The sequence below is a fragment of the Eucyclogobius newberryi genome, unplaced genomic scaffold (genome assembly GCF_026437365.1).
Source record: "Eucyclogobius newberryi isolate DKJ021-1_F unplaced genomic scaffold, fEucNew1.0.hap1 SCAF_15, whole genome shotgun sequence".
Classification (NCBI taxonomy): domain Eukaryota; kingdom Metazoa; phylum Chordata; class Actinopteri; order Gobiiformes; family Gobiidae; genus Eucyclogobius; species Eucyclogobius newberryi.
Genome location: NW_027315779.1, coordinates 11,908,789 through 11,925,366, shown reverse-complemented (window position 1 = coordinate 11,925,366; position 16,578 = coordinate 11,908,789).

Genomic DNA, 16,578 nt, shown 5'->3' with positions numbered 1-16,578 from the left:
TAGACCTGGTATAGACCTGGTTTAGACCAGGGTTAGACCTGGGTTAGACCTGGTATAGACCTGGTTTAGACCTGGTATAGACCTGGGTCAGACCTGGTATAGACCTGGTTTAGACCTGGTATAGACCTGGGTTAGACCTGGTATAGACCTGGGTCAGACCTGGTATAGACCTGGTTTAGACCTGGTATAGACCTGGTTTAGACCTGGTATAGACCTGGGTCAGACCTGGTATAGACCTGGGTCAGACCTGGTATAGACCTGGTTTAGACCTGGTATAGACCTGGTTTAGACCTGGTATAGACCTGGGTCAGACCTGGTATAGACCTGGGTCAGACCTGGTATAGACCTGGTTTAGACCTGGTATAGACCTGGTTTAGACCTGGTATAGACCTGGTTTAGACCTGGTATAGACCTGGGTCAGACCTGGTATAGACCTGGTTTAGACCTGGTATAGACCTGGTTTAGACCTGGTATAGACCTGGTTTAGACCTGGTATAGACCTGGGTCAGACCTGGGTCAGACCTGGGTCAGACTTGGGTTAGACCTGGTTTATTTCTTGTTTTGTCTTGGTTTAGTCCTTTTTTAAAACTGGTTTAGTCCTGGTTTAGTCCCTATTTTTACCTGGTTTAGACCTTGGGCTAACTTGATTTGGACGTGATTTAGACCTCTTTTAGGACTGCTTCAGGCTTAGTATGGTATTAGATCTTGTTTTAGACCTGTTTTCTACTTGGTAATAAAACTGGTACAGACCTGGTTTAGTCCTGGTTTAGTCCTGGTTTAGTCCTGGTATGAGCTTAGCTCAGACTTTGGACCGTTATAGTCATAGTTTAGTCTTGTTTTTTTAACACACTGGAACAGTCCAATAATCTCTAGGAAAATACATAGAAACTTCTCAAATCTAGATTAATATTCTGAATTCCTGTCATTTAAAGCAGATCTTCCTTTTAAGCAGTGTGCGTGTGCCACATTATCCTAACGCTGGTGCCCTGAGGAGGGACGGCACTTCAAAGAGGGGAGCGACGCCCCGTATCGGCCCCAGACACGGGCTCAGGCGCTGGGGAGAATTCATTCGCCGAGCCGCTCCGCCGTGGAGCTCAGGGCTGACGCTTTGGGCCGTGCACCTGGTTCAAACAGCGCAGTCTGCAGATGGACAGATACCGAGAGGTTTGGAAATGTAAAATACTGTAGGAATATCATTTAAATTATAGAAGTATTAAGGAGTCAGTCAGGGAGACATTTGCATTTACATCAGAGAGCTAAGAAGAGGTTACCGCAACACCCTGGAAATTGAGTTGTTTTCTTCTTTTTTAAGTACCTTGTTAGTTGTAGTACTAGTGAGTTGTGTAGTGTTCATTTATTAATATGTAAATGTGTAGAAATCCACAGGAATAAAAGTTTCAAGAAATTGCAAAGCCTTTTTTCCTCAATTTATTAATATAATTACAACCTTTATTTATACGGGGAGGGAATTTTACAAGAGCGCCCTGTTAACAGATACAAACATTTACACAATTAAATATGATACAAACAAACACAAGATATACAGATAAAGTAATTATTTCAGCTTTCTTTTTTTCCTACAAAACTCTGTAGCCTTTGGAAATTCCCGCTCTCCTCAAAACTCCTCCCATGGACACAGTGTGTGGATACCTTTGGAACATACTTCTGGCAGCGAGGGAAAAATGGATGATCAAGAACTGGACTGACGTACAGAAAATGGAGGGGGGAAAAATCACATTATGGACACATTTTACTGACTTGGATTAAATGGGACTTTTATTTTGAACTTTGTGCCTTTATTTCATTGTTTTTGCGGTTCTATGCTCTCGTCTGATCTCTGACGTTAAAGTGGAGCAGTGTTCATTTCATTATGTTTCGCGACGGTGTTGGTCAATGCCATCGTACATTTAATGCCTGAAACTAAATTTAAAATGCAATAATAATGAGTAAAACTATTACTAATATGATATAATGATATGACAATGATGTTTACGTTGACTAGATCTTGACTAAAAGTGCACAAAAAATGCCCACAAACACATTTCTGTCTATTACGTCCTATTATTTAATTCAATATTTATTAAGGACACAAGTGCAGACACAGCTAAGACAATTTTAAAAAGACAAAACAATTACAAGCGTAAGGCAGACTTTTTACTGTTTTGAATCGTGAACAACAGAACTAGCTCGTTTTAAACTCTTCGCAGCCCCACGTGTGTCGCCTCCACTTGTCTAACGTGTTCCCACTATCCTGAATATTCAGAGTTCATAAGCACATTTCTCGACTCTCCTGAGCCCAGAGCGAGTTTTGCTGCGACGGCAATGCTAGCAAACATTAGCCTGCTATCGGCGCTACTCCCATCTTCTCTGAGAATACAACGCTTTATAATTAGATGCAGAGAAAGCGCCTCATTTTCACCTGAACAGATGCTTTTACAATGTCTCTGTACCGGGGCAAAACGTGTTAATATGAACTAGATCCGTCTGTCAAAAATCAGGTACGGCGCATTTTAACAGTGAGTGGAAACAACGCATGAGTAATATTGACCTTTTGTCCTGTAAGAGCTCAAAACACAAGTAAAATGTGAAATAACTGAAGCAATCTGTCGTAGAAAAGCAAATAAACTGTAGGAACACTGCAGCGACATCACATTTATCACTGACACAGACCTTGGATCACATACAGCTGAACTCACGACCTTTATCTCCTTAAATGAGATGTTTTTGTGTCCGTCTCTTGAGGAATTTACTTGTTGTGAGGGGAGTTGAAGTGTCCTTTATCTCCCCCTGCCATGAGAAAACAAGCTAGCTACGGTCTGCACAGTCAGATTAACAACAGAGAAACTACAGACAAAAAATTGACAAAAAACAACAAATAAACACATTTTATTAGTTGTGCTGCCCAAACTTGTGCCACTCAGAGAAATGTATAATAAGTATTTTTGGAATAAAAGAATGTCAGCGCATAAGTGTTTTTTATGCACGTAACTTCAGGAAAACCACTATATGATGTATCATTTCTTTTTTACAACACGGTACATTGCAATCCGTCAGGTTCGCCATTGTTTGGGCAAAAATCTACGACGTGCGCACATTAAAGCGCCGAAAGCATCAGCCAACGGGTTTAAAGCGAGTTCAACATCTCAGTTCTGTGTTGAAAGTTGCGCAACTTCGACGTGCCCTTTTGAAAATCGTCGAAACCGTTGTTCTAGTTTAAGCGCGCCGGTCCGGAATCGACGGCGTCACCGCTCTCAAGGAGGACGAGCGCTTCCACAAACCCGCCGCCGCCTTCAGAACGTCTCCTCCTTTTTCTTATTTCTTTTTTCCAGTGGAAGAAACGGCCAGAGGCACGAGCGGATTTAAAAATACACGTTCTGCTCGTTGTGCAACCTCGTCCTTTAAGGCGTCCTCGACCCGACGACGGTAAAGACGGTTTGTGAAATGTCAAACCTCGAGCTAACGTACGCTCACCACATTCACCCACTGCCTCCCACTCCACAACATGCCTCAGATATGTGCCTTTATGTTGTCTTAAAGCGCCTTTTAAGATGAAAAGTGCAGCCAGGGCTTCACAAAGACCAACGCTGACACTTTGTTTTAGGCCAAACGCATTCATCTTCAACTAGAGCTGCCAATTTACATCTTTTAAGTGGTTCATTTGTGTGTGCATTACTTTTTATTCTGCTGTTAATTCATGAGTTGTATTTGTCAAACTTTATACAACCCGGTAAAATATAAATTCAATAAGTGTACGACGCAAGACTCTAGGAAAAATCGACTGATGTTACGGTATTGAATCCAATTAAAAACGCACTTTCAGACTCAAAGAATTACATCAACACAGATTTTGAGAACGAATAAACTGTTTAATGTATTGATTTGATTTGTTTAATTTTTCTAGTCATTTTGACCTATCTGTATAGAACCTAGAACCTTGAGTCGGGATCGCAACACGAATGTGCAAAAACGAACCTCTCAAACCCTGTAGAAAGTACTTTATAGTCAAACATGTGGTGAAGGTGAAAGTTCAGATATTTGCTCTGTGTAGTATCGTACCAGCTCATTATCTATACAGCCAAAAGTCCTCAAACTCCAGCAGTTGATTTGCAGACTGATTCGCAGACTTTACATTCAAAATTGCGAGATGTTTCACCCGCAGACAAGCCGGTTGTAATCTCAGAGGACACATTAACTTTAAAACACCGAAAACAAGAGCGACAAAAAGAAACGTTTCAGCCTTTACAACGTACAACAGTGCATTTGTTTTCCTCGGGTAACACTTTTTCGACAACCTCCATTAAGACGCAGTTGTGAACTTGAATTTGTTGTGGTTGAAATTCGGTGCGTGCCAAAATACTGAAATATCGATATGTCGTGATATTAAAGTTGGTGGTATGGTATCGATATCGTGGGCTGCTGTACCGATATATCGCCATTTTTTTTGACAATTTCCGGAATTTTTTTGTGAACAAGTTACAATGTTGTTGCTTGTTTGATGAAAGGAAACTTGTTTTTACGCAAAACATGTGACATTTTGATGGTTTTGATGATTGAAATGGGCATGTGTCATTTGGAGTTTGTTCAGCTCGCGGTTTAACAAAGAAAAACGTTGAGGCAAACCACAATCTATCGCGTGTTCTGGGACTGTCCTGTTGCCCAGAAATATTGGACTGAAGTTCACTATGCGCTGAAGACCGTTTTGGATATTGTCATCTCCATTTCGGAACTGAGCACTTGGTCTCAAAACTCCTGCCATGGACACGATGGATGGATACCTCTGAAACGGCCGGGAAAGTGGATGACACAAACCTCACCGACGGTCAAGGACTGGACCAAAATTATAATAAATAACAAAAAAGTGACAAACAAATTAAAGAAATTACATTCTGGCTTAATTTGGAAATGGAAAAATTTGATACATCTTGGACTAAATGGGACTTGACTGTTGGACTTGCTGTGCCTTAATTTTATTTGTCATTATTTTGTTTTCTATTACTTTTATTTTATTTTATTTTATTCTTTTTATTTCTATTTTTCACTGCTCACTGGTGCTGTTTCTTGTTTCTATTTGTACAAAAGAAAAAAAAAATGTTGAAATGTATTAAGTTCTTTAAAAAAATCGTGATATATCGTAGAATATCATGATCGATTATCGCATGTATCGCAAAATCGTGATATTATCGTATTATGAGGGACCCTGAGATTCCCAGCCCCAGTTGAAATACAATATAATTTGCCACAAAACATCTTAAAAGATAGATTTTCATTTCCAGTAGAGTTTTGTGGAAGAAAAAGTACATTGCACATCTTTACACTTAATTAACCCACATCCCTCTCTACACTCAATTTATCACTGCCAACAAATAATCTTTCCTAATGAACACCTAGAATGGATAATAAAGCTCCCCAACACCAACTATTTGCATTTCAAATCTGTCATAGCGCCCCCACTGGGCCCTCCAATGCCATCGCACCAAGTCAGAGCGAGAACTTTGAAAACGCGACGCTCGAGCGAAGCGTCGGCAGAATGATGTTTGGCAAGTGATTTACAGTGGGAAAAGAGCGGGCGTCGGCCGGGCCCATTGTGCTGGGCGGGCGGAGCTTTTTAACGAGCAGGAGACGCCGGACGTTTGGAGAAAAAAGATTGTCACTAAATTAAACGGTTTGTTCAGCAGGAGAACGAGGACGGAACGATTTGAACCGCAGCAAGAATGTGGACGAGACGGCGGAGCGGAGAAATGTTTGTTTAAGATTAAACGTTTGACTTATTATTACCAAGTTTGATTTCAAACCAAATTATTATTATTATTATTATTTTTTTTTTAATGCATATATTTATTCATTTATTATTATTTTTTATTTATGCATATATATATATATATATATATATATATATATATATAAAAAATCTTTCTTTATTCATTTATTTATTCATTTTCGAAAGTCCTATGGGAAAAATGTATGGGAGATTTAATACTGGAACCAAGTGTCTCATAAACAGGACTATTTCATTAAAAAAATGATCTCTCTGGGTGGAGTCTGCATGTTCTCCCCGTGTTACAGTGGGTTCTCTCCAGGTTCTCCGGCTCCTCCCACCGTCCAAAGACATGCATGTGTTAGGTAAGATTGGCAACTCTAAATGGTTGTCTGTGTGTCTATGTCTCTGTGTTGGCCCTGCGACGAGCTGGCCCCTGTCCAGGGTGTACCCCGCCTAAGGCCCAAAGTCACTGGGATAGGCTCCGGTCACCTGTGACCCCTACTGGAAAAAAGTGGTAGAAAATGAAACGCTTCTAAATAAAAGAGCAGGACTGAGCATTCACAGTAGTTCTGCCGGTCGCCTGCAGAGGGCAGTGTGTCTGTGTCCGCGCTGACCGACCAGAGAGTTTCAAATTTACTCTAGTAGTATTTACTGAATATTTGAAAACTATAAGCTATGACAGAAAATACAAGCAAGGACATTTGTTACGCTTTTTTGGTGCATCTTCGTAATAACACCTTAATAAAGCATGAACAAAGACTTAAATCATAATCAACAGATAGTTCGTTAAGTCTGATTCAGGCCCAGTGACAATCAAGGAGTTAGGGCATGAATTAAGTTCTAAACCTGAAACATTCTAAAATTGTTCATTATGAATTAAGTCATAATTCATTCTTTATTAAGGCTAATTAAATGTGTGGTTATTACAAAGTTGTTACAAGCATTTCATGTTCAACAGAAAAGACAAAATAACACAATAACAGCTCGGATCTAATGTCTGTACGGATGTTATACTGATAATCTAATAAATACTGATATTATTGAGGAGTAAACAGCCCTTTTTGTAGTAGTAGTAGAAGCTGTGTAATTGTACTTAACTATAATCAAACTATTTGGAGTCCCAATCGTCCCAATCCACTGTTTTGATTAATTAATCGACTAATTGTCACTAATCAACTGTAAGAAATGATTGTACTTTTATTAACAAAATATTAAATCAAAAGAGAATAAACTCTTTCTGTTTCCTCCGTCTTAAGTCTTCGGTGAAAATATTTAAACTCTAACACATGACTATTTTCACGGCTTCCAATCTCCACTAAACAACTCACATTCCACTAATAATAGTCCCTTTTCCTCCTGGCCCCGCCCTGAGTCCAAACATCGTCCATCAGAGCGCGCCACATCCTGGACCGGACCACATCAAACCCCCGAACGCCCCCGAACGCCCCCCTCGCCCCGCCCAAAACCAGACTAAGACCCTCCCCCTCGATCCTCGCCCAACCCCCAAGCCCAGCTCCAGCGGTGGAACAATGGACTGGTACTTCAAAAGAATATTACTTCAAAAGTCTTTGTGACGGGTTTCACTGCACATTTCACCAAAACGCGGTGAACGCCATTATATTTCAGATTTTACTCAACGTTTTGCCCGTTTGTCCCCCTTTGTTTGACCGTTTTTGTAAAGTTTATAATTGTCCTTCCTGGTTGGACATGAGCGGCACATATGACGTAGGAAGAGGCAAGTCCACAGCTGTTACCTAGCAACCAGACTGTAAACAAGAGCCAAAATCCACATAAATGATACAACAGTTCTGATCCAACACACAATAACACATATAACACCTTTGTTTTATCGAATGATGGTTTAAACTGCCAGAAAAGTGTGTCGCACTTTGATGACATCACAGAGGGATTCAGCTCTACATCCTGTCATTTTAAACTCTTCTTATTTCTTCACAACTTAAAGGAAATAAGATAATTGGACTTCACTTTTTAAAATCAAAAGTGCTAAAAGAACAAACATTGTTTTCAGAGTCGTCCTGTCGCTCTGGTGAAGCTCGTGGGCCACAAAAGAAAAATCCTTGAAAAAACAAAAGTCAAAAGTAAAAAAGGAAGTATGTCCAAGCTATTAATAATAATAATGTGTTGTTTGTTCGGACTCCGCCCTCCTGACTCTGCACACGCCCCTCATTCACTCCTCTGCTTTTATGTGTTGTCTTTGGCTCATTCACCATAGCAACGGCCTAACGCACCTGGAACTTTCTCTCTCTTCTCTCTCTTCTTGCTCTCTCCTCTCTCTTCACTCTCTTCTTGCTCTCTCTTCTCTTCTGGCTCTCTCTCTCTTCTTGCTCTCTCTTCTCTCTCCTCTCTCTTTGTCCTCTCTCTTCCTCTCTCTTCTTGCTCTCTCCTCTCTCTTCCTCTCTCTTCTTGCTCTCTCTTCCTCTCTCTTCTTGCTCTCTCCTCTCTCTTCCTCTCTCTTCTTGCTCTCTCTTCTCTCTCCTCTCTCTTTGTCCTCTCTCTTCCTCTCTCTTCTTGCTCTCTCCTCTCTCTTCCTCTCTCTTCTTGCTCTCTCTTCCTCTCTCTTCTTGCTCTCTCCTCTCTCTTCCTCTCTCTTCTTGCTCTCTCCTCTCTCTTCCTCTCTCTTCTTGCTCTCTCTTCCTCTCTCTTCTTGCTCTCTCCTCTCTCTTCCTCTCTCTTCTTGCTCTCTCTCTTCTCTCTCCTCTCTCTTCTCTCTCCTCTCTCTTCTTGCTCTCTCTCTCTCTCTCTCTCTCTCTCTTATCTCTTCTCTCTCTTCTTGCTCTCTCTTGCTTCCTCTCTCTTCTCTCTCCCTCTCTCTCTTCTCTCCCCTCTCTCTCTTCCCTCTCCTCTCCATCTCTCTTCTCTCAGGTCTGCTGTATATATTTATAATCTTCACGCAGGAGGAAAGTGTGTGGTCTGTCCATTTCACCAGATCCTTGTCGCGGCCCATGAACCGTGATTTCTGCCGTTTCCAGTTTGCCTTGGCACAAACTGTAACCACCGCTGTCCGAGGTAAATGTTGAGATTCAGTTCAGTGAAAGAGCTGAGTGTTAATTTAAAAAAAGAAAGAAAGAGGGATCTCTGCCGCAAAAGTTACTTCCACATTCAAGGTTAAAGACTCCTGACAGAGGATGTGTTCCTCTGCAATTAAAGAGGCCGTACCCGACTGAAAACCTCGACAAACCAAATTTAAACTATTAACAATTATTTTTCTATGAACGTTTCACCACTTTTATAATTAGATGCCGATAGCACACAGCGGTCTGATTTTGAGAGCAGAAATAAGTGACATTTTGACCTCAGTCATTGTCTTTGAAAGTCCCTGTGATGGTTAAGTATACATTTCGGTTTGAAGTGTCCGTCGTCGCCCCCTGCTGTCTCCGAGCACAAAGCCAGCCTCGCACAACTCTCCTGAGAAACCCTGGCTCTTTTTTAAACTTTTAGCAACGTTAAATGTTTTTGAATGTGATTATACTGTCTTATTTTAAAAAAATTAAAGGAAAAAAGCAAAGAAAAGGAACCTTTTTGGGCCTGTTCTCTGACATTGTATTTTCAAAAGCGAGCTGCAGGGGGAGCTCTATCGCTGCTTTAAGACGCCTTAAAAAGATATCTGCTTTTGTCTGCAAAATATTATAATCTATGACTCCCATAACTCATAATTGTTTTATTTTTTGGACATTTTCGTATAAAATAATAATAAAAATGAAAATAATATTAATAATAAAAATACTAATGCAAGAATAATACAATACAATAATAACATTTATAACAATACTACTGCTACTAATAATAATCATAATACTAACAACAACAACAACAACAATAAAAATAACAATAATAATGATTATACTAATAATAATAATAATTAAAGCCGCAAGCGGCAATGATCGGCCCTCGCCACGCCGCCACCACGCCGCAAGAGGAGGGGGCGCTAACGCGCCCCAATTGTCCTTTTATTACATCTACTGCTGAATCTGTGACGCTGTCACATCTTCTCCCCTTTGTTTTACCATCAAAAAGCTATTTTATTTTGAATTCTTGGCAAAATGTGCGGCTTTGCCGCACAGAGACCGTGACTCTTAGAATAAAAATGTGGATACCTTTTGATGGTCCACCCCTGAAGATGAGTCTCACCAAATTTCAGGTTAATATGTCTAACGCCCTGAGAGGAGTTCGTGAAAGTCTAAAGTGTAAACATGTTCTGGCGATTTCCCCATTGGAATAACATGGAAGGTTTCGGTCATCGTTACGGCAACGCCATAACAATTATGACATGGGTCTCATTGACTTTTTTGATGGGGATGCTAAAATTGAGTTGTGTGTCAAATTTCATATAATTTCGCAAAACTAAATATTTAACCTCCATATAAAATCTGTAGGGGGCGCTGTGGCTCCAAATTAATTTATTTCACTTCAAGTAGGTTTAGGGCAAAGAGTTTAACAACTGATTCTAATTTGACGCAATTCGGACTTTATCTGCGCAAACGGCAGAAATGTCAAATTTGGGAGATTTCTGAAATTCTTCCTACAGTTTGCGGCTTTGCCGCACAGAGACCGTGAGAGGTATCAATGTAATTTGGATAACTTTTGATGTCCCACTCCTCAGTAGCATTTTCACCAAATTTCAGCTTTTTAGGGCCACCGCCCTGGGAGGAGTTCGTAAAAGTACGACGTTTGGAAAAACTCCGAAGTCATGTTTAGCCATTTTTGAAGCAATATGGCCGACATTTGGTTGGGCGGACGGCGTTGCCGTTATAATATTTTTTACTTCTCTTGTCACCATCTACCTCTCCGCCAAATTTCATGATTCTACGATCAGATTTTTTTTGGGTCATTTCCCATCTCTCAATGCATTTTTGGTACATTTGGGGGCGCTGACGCGCCAATTTTTTTAATTTTAGAAAAAGGATATAGCCAGAATGTAGAGAGGCACGATTTTTAGAGGTGTGCTAATTTTTGTGACTTTCCGTCAATGTTCACTGGGTGAGAAATAGGGGGGTTGGTCCCGAGAAGAAGAAGAAGAAGAAGAAGAAGAAGAAGAAGAAGAAGAAGAAGAAGAAGAAGAAGAAGAAGAAGAAGAAGAAGAAGAAGAAGAAGAAGAAGAAGAAGAAGAAGAAGAAGAAGAAGAAGAAGAAGAAGAAAGAATAATATTCCGATGCGAAAACAATGTTTCCCATTTTTCAAATATCATAAACTATACATTTTCGGAAAGCGCTCGCGCTTTCCTACCTCATGGTGTGGGTCCCTGGTCACTGACGGGTACTTTCGTTAATTTTCAGTGGGCTCCGCCCACTTTGTGTTTTTGGCCCTCTATACAGTAATAATGTTAAATTTTTGCATTACATGCTTATATGCACGGAACATGCAAGAGATGGGGAACGTATTCGTGAGCTACTTAGCGCAAATGAGTGCTTGTCCTTCGCGGTCGTCATCCCAATTTAAAGTGCTCGTTTAATGCGTACTTTTGCACGGGCTTCGCCCGTTTACAACGGTAAAGTTCCATTTTCCTACTACTAATTAGTATGCACGGGGCGTGCGTGAGTGAAGGAGTGCGTTAGTGAGTGTTTGGAAGTGGGCGAGCGCACTTTCGCTTCGCACGGCCTTACGAGATTAATAGGCCTCTCGCCAGCTTGTGGCGCTCGGGCCTAATAATAGTAAAACTAACAATAACAATAATACAATTTATTTATATAGCGCTTCTCAAGACGCTCAGAGACTCTTTACAGAACATAACAGTAATAAAACTCTACTATTTTTTTAAACAATAAAAATAATAGAGTAAGGATTTAAGGATTAAAAGTAGAATGTTGCATGTTTATTACATAGTAAACCTTTAATACTTCAATCAATGAGCTCTATAAGACTCACAGTTGGAAAAGAAACAAGAAAAACAGCTAAAATCACATTTTTAATTTGGGGAACATCGTAAACGTCACGACAAACAGATCTACTGACTCATGAAACGTTTTAATGCAAACGTGTGTTTTTGAAGTTGCTTTTCTACAAAGTTTATCTTTTTGATACAAGTCAAACTGGGACCAGAACAGAAGCGCTTGGCTTTGCTACAGATCAAACCTTTAGAATACCTCCTCAAAACGCTCTTCAAAGGCCGAGGACGACACTGTTACACTTTTACAACTTATTTCAACAACTGTTATTTCTACGTTTTTCTATGATTTCAAGAAAGTAGCCTGAGGTTCACGATCGGCTCTTTAACAAGCGGTGTTCTGCTGAGGAGCTGCCATCGTTGCTGTTGCTTTGTGCTCGAGTTTGCACAGCTTCTCTAACTTTGGAGATGCAACGTCTGTAAGAAAGAAAGAAAGAAAGAAAGAAAGAAAGAAAGTACATTTCCTTCGAGGCGTGCTGCAGTTTAGTGGTTTTATAGCGCGACCACACGACTGATACAAATCTAATGTCTGTAAATAGCTCCGGCGCGGCTCCTCGGTGCTCCCGAGGCCTGCTCCTGTGGTTAGACTCGACGCTTTAGTACAGTTTTATTTTTGAAAACACGAACAATCGAGCGGTTTGGCAACAGTTCAACCCATTCTTGGCGCTCTGGAGCTACAGCTCGATGCAGATCTCTCCATATCGTAAAAAACGTGCCGTATTTTTCTGGCATTGCACTTGTTTTTATTGCTCAATCTTGAAGAACTCTCCTCTCCACAGATCTGACCTGTAGCATTCTTTGGTGTCTCCATGGAGATAGACACACATCTACAAACAGGCAGAAGATCCTCTACCTTTAATTTTGTCAGTGATATTTTAACTCCGAACTTCTTCAAAAACATAAGGTTTAATGTCAATGGTCTTCTGTTTAAAAAAACATTGTTGTCATAAGTTTTGGGATTTTTACTGTATTACCGTGTATAATATTACATTGAGTTTATTAAAGCAAACCCTCTTCAACGTGAACCGCCCATTTTAAAACTGTAACTGTAAAAATTTATTGAGGACATAAAACTCCTACAATGGAAACAAAACATTTTGGCAGCAAGAGAGAGTTTCCAGTTACAGCTTTTTTTTCCACAGGATGTATTTTTTAATACTGGTAAAGATGGGACTCATTTTTTTTTATTTTCAAACACAAAAAGGGGGGGGAGGGATTTTAAAAAATAAACTTTTTTTTCTTTTCTGGGTTTTTTGGTTTCTTTTCTGGAAAAACACCAGAACTTAACCTTTGCTTTTTTTTCCACGTGAAGCTGTTTCCTCAGCGTGCAGAGTGATTGAGAGGAGCTCAGACCACATCTGTGCCTCTACAGACAAAGCACAAACCACAGAGTTAAAACGAGAAGGAAATTCAACTTGAATAAAACAACACCTCACACAACAAGCACATCAGTTTATCCAACGTTAGAGTGACTTTTACTGCGTTCAGATGATTGAATCCCACAGTGTTGTCTCGTCTGATTGTTCTTAGTCATATTCAGCCTCAAACTCTGGTTCGCTCTCAAAAAAGAGGAGCTTTTCGCATTTACTCTCATAATTTCCTCCACAGAAAGTGTGAAACAGCAGAAAAAAACAGACCTCCACAAGTCGCCTGTTTCTTCTAAACACTTGACCTTTTCAACCTAGTAAGAGCCGAGACACTTTGGACTCTTTAGGACAAGAGCTGAGACACTTTGGACTCTTTAGGACAAGAGCTGAGACACTTTGGACTCTTTGGGATGAGAGTTGAGACACTTTGGACTCTTTGGGATGAGAGCAGAGACACTTTGGACTCTTTAGGACAAGAGCTGAGACACTTTGGACTCTTTAGGACAAGAGCAGAGACACTTTGGACTCTTTGGGATGAGAGCAGAGACACTTTGGACTCTTTGGGACGAGAGCTGAGACACTTTGGACTCTTTAGGACAAGAGTTGAGACACTTTGGACTCTTTGGGATGAGAGCAGAGACACTTTGGACTCTTTGGGATGAGAGTTGAGACACTTTGGACTCTTTGGGATGAGAGCAGAGACACTTTGGACTCTTTGGGACAAGAGCTGAGACACTTTGGACTCTTTAGGACAAGAGCAGAGACACTTTGGACTCTTTGGGATGAGAGCAGAGACACTTTGGACTCTTTGGGACGAGAGCTGAGACACTTTGGACTCTTTAGGACAAGAGTTGAGACACTTTGGACTCTTTGGGATGAGAGCAGAGACACTTTGGACTCTTTGGGATGAGAGCAGAGACACTTTGGACTCTTTAGGACAAGAGCTGAGACACTTTGGACTCTTTGGGATGAGAGTTGAGACACTTTGGACTCTTTGGGATGAGAGCAGAGACACTTTGGACTCTTTAGGACAAGAGCTGAGACACTTTGGACTCTTTAGGACAAGAGTTGAGACACTTTGGACTCTTTGGGACGAGAGCTGAGACACTTTACGATGACTTTTCTGAAAATAAAAAGATATAAATAAAAATGAAAATAAAGTTTTAAGATTTTGAAACGTTTTTAAGTTTTGCATCGACTGGAGATGTTAAGATTATTAGGTTTAAGTTATCAGGTCACAATATGATCATAAGAACAAGGAAATAACGTGTTTTTTTGGTTCAATACACGGCTCAAAACATAGATGTAAATGTAAAGATCTTTATTTTACCTGCCGGTTTTTGTCAAATGTAACTTTATGTAAAGCCGCTCACAAACAAAGAAAAGTGTCATGTCGGACCACGAAAGAAAACTCGATAATTGTGAATAATCGTTAAATCGTGACCTTTTTGTTTCTGTTTTTACGGTCGTTTCAGAAAGTAGAGCCATTTTCCGGCCTTCGTTTGTGCACTCGATCCCTACAGCGTTTTTGGATTGTACGAAAAAAACAGCTCCCGTTAAACAAATTACATCCTATTCATACGTCATTTTAATTGCTGTTTGTCAGAATTGCACAGGCCTAAATACTAAATATGAATCAAATGCAGGGGCGTCCAAACTTGTTCCTCGATCGGCCAAAATGTCGGGGGCCAAACCTAATTTTGCATTGCATTTAAATCGTTTATTTGCAAAGCGATACTGGAGAAATGTTCGTTTATTAAAAAAATGTTGTTACTTTGGGTTTGACGTCTGAATATTGATGTATTTTTGATCAAACTCTCGATTGAACGAAGAACACATTTGTTAATTCTCGGCTCGTAAAAGACAAATTCGTTTTATCCAGCGTAGTATTTTGTTTTGTGCCAACGAGCGCTAAGACTGCGATTACGTTAAGTTTGATTCTGGAGCGTCGACATTTGAGGCAAGATCGAAACATGAACCGGATTTTTACAGATATTTACACTTAACTACAAATCGAGACATTGAACAAACTGATGACCGTTTTATCCAGGCTTCTAAATCGAAATGTTCAAGGGGAATAATATCTAAACTATGTAAATGCATTCATAATCTGGAATAAATATACTACTAACTGTTTACGGAAAAGAATAAGTGGGCGAATAAGAGAAGGTCATTTTGGTTTGACGGATGCAGAATGGGAACGTGGCGTCTACTTCTCAACGCGGGACCACAAAATCACATGTTCTGAGGGAATTCTGTTGGAAAAGTGCATCTTCCTCTCATAAACTGTGGTTGTCGAGTGGCCCGTCGTCGTCACGTGTCCCGTCGTCGTCACGTGTTTTGGGACTCAAATATTGGACTGAGACGAACAAAACTGGAACCCCCCCGTCGACTTCAGAACTGCAGCATGTGCCTGGGCTTTAAAACTCCTGCCACGGACACGGATGCTTCTGTCTGGGGGGGAAAGGCCACAGACTGAACCCTGGGCCCAAATTACAAACAGAATATTCACAAAACGGGCCAAATTACCTTGGCACTCAGTAGTAACAAACGTTGGACTGAACAGAACAACGCCGCGAGTTTTCCTTTTCACTTTTTCACGTTCAGCGTTGCGTTCTGCGTTTTATTACGTTTGTTATACATTTAAAAAAAAGAATCCCGTGCATTTCGGAACACGTTTGTCGAAGTCAACACAACAGGAACACTAATGAATGAATAAAACAGGATAGTGTTGTTCGCAGGGGAAATTGTGTTCCGTTACAAGTTGCAGTCTTGGTGATTTTCAACCCGCTTAAATTGCACTTTTGGCTGTGTATGTCGAGTGTCTGCCGGTTCACATGAGCTCTGTGTGGGCCGCTATCTCCTTATCTCCCTTGTCTCCTTATATGGTCGGGCCCTCCCCCCTCCACAGCGTTTCCTGTGACAGACATCGAGCGACGTCATTCGTTTGTTTTGGGTTTTTTAAAGTGCGAGACGAGGGAGAGAGGCGAGAGATACGAAGTGACACGAAAGTGACACGAAGTGCGTCAGGTCGAGGCGCAAACAGGACAGGGGTGGCTCAGAGGGGCGGCTCAGAGGGGCAGCGGCTCAGAGGGGCGACTCAGAGGGGCGGCTCAGAGGGGCGGCTCAGAGGGGCGACTCAGAGGGGCGGCTCAGAGGGGCGGCTCAGAGGGGCGACTCAGAGGGGCGGCTCAGAGGGGCGGCTCAGAGGGGCGGCGGCTCAGAGGGGCGGCGGCTCAGAGGGGCGGTGGCTCAGAGGGGCGGCTCAGAGGGGCGGCTCAGAGGGGCGGCGGCTCAGAGGGGCGGCGGCTCAGAGGGGCGGCGGCTCAGAGGGGCGGCTCAGAGGGGCGGCTCAGAAAGGCAGCTCAGAAAGGCGGCTCAGAGCGTAGGCGGCTCAGAGCGTAGGCGGCTCAGAGCGTAGGCGGCTCAGAGGGGCGGCGGCTCAGAGGGCTGGAAAATAATTTGTTTCACCAGAATTTCAGTTTTAAACTATTATACAGGCAAATTTATTTATTTTACCTTGTTTTTTTTTGTGTTGAGTTTTTATTAAA